Consider the following 6,000-nt stretch of genomic DNA (forward strand, 5'->3'; position numbering starts at 1 on the left):
GGGGTCCTACGAAGGTCGAAGCTCAACGAAAGTAAGGTCGAAAGTAAGATCCTTCTCACCTGTACCGAGAATGAAGTAAACTCCTTTGGCAGATTCAAAATAATCAAGGGGAAGGACAAGGACTCCCCTGCCCTCCCTTCCCCCACTTCCTCCAAGTCTCCTCTAAACCCAGAGTGATTTCTCACAGCTTACACCAGCCTTCTCAGAAAGTGGCAGAAGTTGGCACCAGGGTAGCTGTCAGGTTGGCAGGTCTTGAGAAGGAGAACATCCAAAAAAAAAAAAAAAAAAGGTTAAAATTGAATTAATTAATTGAAGATACCTGACGGCACTCCACACTGATATCTGGGGAATGGATGTAGTGAATAGTGGGAACAAGTGAGCCCTTTCACCTGCAGCTGTAAGATCTAAAACTGTTATCATGAAGACATCTAGGAGGACATAGATCAAAACAAATGTCCCACCCAAGCCCAGTTTATTAGACACGTTCTGTACTATCTTGTCAGTTCATAAGCTCACCATACATTTCTGACCTCCCAGTGTGATAATTTGCACTCAGCATGCTTCTCTCCTTTTCAACCCTATACCCTCCTGTCTGTGCATCTGTCTCTCTCGCAATAATTATTCCTGCTTCCCTTCCTCTGGTAACTTGTCCTTTGTCTTCGTCACATAATTCTAAGGTGCTAAGCCTTTTTAATTACTCCATTTTTGTGTAGAACAAATGTGCAATTTGAGGTCTTATTAATAAAAATGTCTGTACACTCTAAAGTCACAGACACTAGAAGAACAGTGCAAATGAAAATTTCCAAAACTAAGAGATCTTCACATGAAAAGTCAAGCATTCATGAAAACATAATAAAACTAAACTGTAATCCCATCCTGCCTGCAAGTTTTCATTTATTTGTGGTTATTTTGCATCATAATTAAAGAGCTATTATTTTAAGGGGGGTGGGGGAGGGGGTGCCTCTCCAAAATATGAAGAGGACAGACACACATGCAGAAGTTGGAGTAAGTTGCAGTAACAGGAGGGAGAGATAATTTATTTTGAGCCAACATGAAAATAATCATGGGAAATCGCTTAAACAGGTATTATTAACACATTTACATAGATATACATGTTAGCTGACTAGCTTAATCATATCTGGCATTTAAGCACCCCGGAAAGCACTTCATACATTTTAACGCAAGAAGTCGGTAGTGAATAAAAAACATTCAAATCTCCTCCTCCTGGTTATGCAACTTCTGCATGCAGTAATCCCACATCTGCATTTGTGGACAGTGGACCAGCCTGTCTATTACATGTTACCTGCTCTTCTGACCCCACTCTCTTTTTAAGTTCTTAGAACTCTTGTTCTTTGTCTTCTTAGAGAAACATAGCAAAAAGCATAGTAACACAAAAAGGAACACAAAGCAGCAGTATTCCTGAAGGAATAGAAGTGGTGGCTCCGCTACAGGGCTGTTAGCTACCAACCCAGGCTTAAAATCCCAAATGGTGTCTTCTCTTTCAGGAAGAAGGCGGCCTTTACTGGCTCATCCATCTACAAGAAACAATCTGAAGTGGAGACTTCAGAAGGAGTATAAATCATGCTCAGCTCATCATCAGCTCCAGTCTGCAGATAACTGGACTTGAGGCCAATAACATGTTCACACCAGTATACCACAGGCTTCTGTTAGGTAACCGAGTGCATGCCTGTGTTATTAACCACAATGTTTTGGCTCATTACTGTGCACTTTCTGGAAGGATAAGCAAACACTTCAGACTACAACAGATCATGGGTTATTTCCCTATAAACCCAATGTTGAAATCAAACTAAATAGCTAGTGAAAACAAAAAAAATGTCAGACCGCTGTGGTACTTGAACCCGAAGGCTGAGCACTAGCCTGTATTTTGAAAAGTGTTGCTGAAGAGGTTGTGATCAAGCCTGAGTGTGTGAGAATGTGCTTCTGTCCTACTTCAGAAGACACTCACTCTCCTTCTCATGCAAACACCCAGGTGGCTTTTAATTCCCGCTCCCCTGTGCCAACCACTCTTCTCTCTGTGTTTGATTTTATTGTATTTTTTCAGATTGCCAGTCTTTCTGCTTTCCAGCAAGCTACCTCACAGTGATGGTGATGTTTCTGTCCATTGAGTTGATGTTTTTGATGAAGGCCTCTACTTCTTGGGTTTTTGATTTGGGTGTCATACACATATGCAAGGCAGTTGCAATGTGTTGTCTTTCTGAAGCCCACAAGTTTACTTTCCATTCCTACTATTTGAAGGTTGGCTACAATGTGTGACACTGGGAAATCCAGGCTTATGCCTTTAGAAACTTTAGATGCAAATCCGATTGGAGTTGAAGAGTTAGCCCGTCATATTTAAGTAGTGCAAAATCCTACCATGTAACTTAACAGTACGTGGGGGACAACTTTTATGCAGGTTATGGAAAGAGCTTTTAAAGTAACTTTTGAGAGTTTCTGTGAAACTTTACGTGCCTCATGTGTTTTTTAGGGTTTATCTTATTTTACCCTTTTATTTACACTTTGTTATTTGTCATGTGTAGGCTATGTGCATTCCAAAACGTGGCCACATTGATAATTAATTTCTGGCAGCTGGGCCTTCACTGGATCATTTTTTTTCCATTAATTTTAAGTTAAAGCTCATAAATCCTGCTTTATGGAACACAGTCTGTATAGCTGCACTGAAGGATTGTTTTCCAATCTCCCAGGGCAAAGTCAGCGGTCTTAAAGCGGACATATGCGTCCTTGTTAGTGCGAGTAGTTGGGAGTTAAGCTGGTTGATTATCTCTCCCATATTACAAAGGCACTAGCCTGCCACTGGTGCAAACCTGGGGTCCAGTGTCTTCTCCAAGGACACTTCAGCATGTGGACAGGAGGGCTGAGAGATGAAACAGCAAACCTCTTCTACCAGCTTATCTGCCATTAATCTTAGATGGTTCACTGCAGATATTTAATTTTTTTATAGCAAACACAAATTCTGCCTTCAGTCAGAACCAGTGCTTCAAGTGAAATCGCCTCATCCTTTGGTTTCAGAGTTTAACTTCAACAAAAAACTCCTTGCATCAACTTGTTTTTCAACCACAATCACTTGATGTGAATATATTCAATTCTGTGCCATGTTGCACTGTACAACCTAGTGTGACTTTTACATGTGTTTTTTAGACAATATTTCAATAGATTTTTAATTGCTTCACGTTCACAAAATATGGGGTTATCTCAGAAGGCCTGAACTGAAACTGAGATTTCTGCTGGAGAGATGGAAGAACTAGTTCTGTGCCACTTCTAGGTAAATGATAATGACAGCCTCTACTGAGGTTTTCCAAGAAGCATGTCGTCATCTAAATCTGTCATTTAATACAACAAAAGCTAAACTTTCTTTATTGTATGCCAAGAGCTATATCTGACAAAAACCAGGTCTAACTTGTTTCCTGAACAGTGTTGTTTCTATTGCTGGCAGCATGTAACATGCAGGATGATGACAGCATTTATCAGCTGCCTTATATGATATTCAGATTTTGAATATTACATAGAGCACCGGAGGTTCAGACCAAAACAAAACATCACCTAGATAAATGTTCAAAATATTGTGACACTGAAACTGAGTGGGGGACAAACCAGGTCTTGCTGAAAATCTGACATAAACAGAGCAAAAAATCTGTTTTAAATGTTTTCTTCATGTTTGTCTGATTGGGCAACAAAGTGCACTTAATGATTTGAAAGAAATCTGGATAGCCAGCAAGAGCTTGTTAAATAACAACAAGAACTATGTCAGCTAATGTTAGGCTCAAGTGTTGCATCATATGACAGTTTATTCACTAAGCTTGTGAGTCCAGCAAAGTTGAATTCAAAGACAGTTTCACTAACAACAGCAAACAGCAGCTGACAGTGGCAAACACAGCAGGCCTACTAGCAGTTCTACATATCCTCAACAACTCACCTCAGTATGGCTGTCATTGGTCAGAAGTGAGCTTCTCTGACTCATTGACCCATATCAGACTCCTTTCACAAAGCCATGCCTCTTCCAGAGCAAATAGGGGTAGATATTTCTCACCCAGCATTAGCAGCTGAGATAAACAGTAAACTGAAAGCCTTCCACAGGTGCATCTGGATCCAGTTCAAAAAGTAGTAGAAAGCCACCGAGCAGCCACGACCTTTATGACGTACAGTTTTAAATCTATCCTGGCTGACTAAAACATGATTATGGCAGCGATCAAAGCTAATATTATGATTTGACTGGATTCTGCAATTTATGGACATCTAGTGGTAAAAAACTAACCACTGTAACTTTAAGTTACAGTGGTTAGTTTTTAAATGTCAATGCCAGTTTTATTTACATACCATATTTCATGTATATAGCATATTGCACGTAAACGTAATGTGCTTACTATAACAGATAAGAACATAAAAACATAAACCTGCAAGAATAAAAACATTTACTGTTTTTGAATGTAGACACAGATGGAACTGACCTCAGATCAGAGGCGTGTTCCAAAGAAGATGACCACCAGATCTAATTCTGGGAACAGTTAGAAGAGCTGTACCTGATGATCTGAGAGGTTTAGTGTCTTGGTATAGACACTGAGCAAGTCATAGATGTTCTGGGGTGCCAAACAACTGAGTTCTTTATAAACTAATAGAAGGATTTTAAAGTAACTTTGTGTTGAACTGGCAGCAAATGATTTCAATACTAATGTAATATGTTCAAACATTTCCATGTATTGACTCTGGTTGTTGCATTCTGAATAAGATGAAATCACAATTCTGCAAAAAAGAGTGTCACAGTATCCTGTTTGACATGAATGCATGGAGCAGTTTCTCAGAGCCAGTTTGGGATAAGAATTTGTATATATTTTTTTAAGTGAAGGGAAATAAATTCAGTCAAGGTTGAAGTTTATTAAGAAAGATTAAAAAAAAAGTTAATTGATTTAAGATGTAGCCTTGTCTGGCTAATTTTATTTCATTGTTGCAGCAATGAAGTGCATTTTTATAGAAGGTCTGAAGTGATAACATATTTAAAAGCGTAGCTGTTAAATTCACTAGCAGGGACACTACCTCAATTATGATTAGAAAGTATTTATTGAAAGAGAACGGCAGATGTTTGAGCTTGAAACTGCAGTTTAGGGGAAAATTTAAGTGAGGACTGGCAACAGCTCCAAGGCCAGTTAGATCCCCAGAGAGCAGAAAGCAGCACTGATTGAGATTTACAAAGATTTTGGAGGTTGCTGTTATTCAGTATTACATTTGCAATTGCCTCAAGGTGCTACAATAATAGACCTACAATAATATAGAGAAAACCCTAACAATTAAACAACTGTCCTTGAGCAGGCTCTTGGTGACAATAGTAAGGAAAAACTCCTTTTCAACAGGAAGAAACCTCTTGCCATCTGCTGCAACTTGATGGAAGTGGGTATAAGAATCCAGTCTGGGACCGATATGTGGCTTCATGCAATAACAAACAACCAAGGTTTAAAGAGAAGCATGCTGGGATTTCCAGAACTGAGGGTAATGTGTTAGCGGCTCAAGTGGATAGGAGTGAGTTTATCTTGAAATAGAATTTGAACTACAGAGAGAAGGTGAAGGAATCCTAGAATTATGTCACTGGAGTGGCAATCCTAATTGAGATTTGTTGATAAACTTTCAGCAACGTAGGAATCTAAAGAAAACCAAAAGGGACATGGATTTGAGCATGATGATGAAGCGAGTGAGGAGATGGGAAGATAATGGGAGACATCAAGAGGTTAAAGGGGGCATCTGACCGTAGTAGCTTAGAGAAAAACAAAATAAAGTTCATCACTCATTTAAAAACCTACTTTATGATTCAGTTTCATTAAGAAAAAGTCTAACACACTATATTTTTGTTAAATATTAAATCATGTATTGACACAGCCCTGTAGCTTCCCGTTTTTTCACTCTGTTTTTTCTTCAAATAAAATAAATCAATAATATTCAATGACTGCATGCACTGAACTACTTTACATGTAAATGAACAGAAAAAGGCAGGTTTTA

The sequence above is a fragment of the Copadichromis virginalis genome, linkage group LG9, assembly GCF_057382275.1.
Source record: "Copadichromis virginalis isolate Kocher_CV1m ecotype Utaka linkage group LG9, C_Virginalis_male_GT1.1, whole genome shotgun sequence".
In the NCBI taxonomy this organism is placed as follows: Eukaryota; Metazoa; Chordata; class Actinopteri; order Cichliformes; family Cichlidae; genus Copadichromis; species Copadichromis virginalis.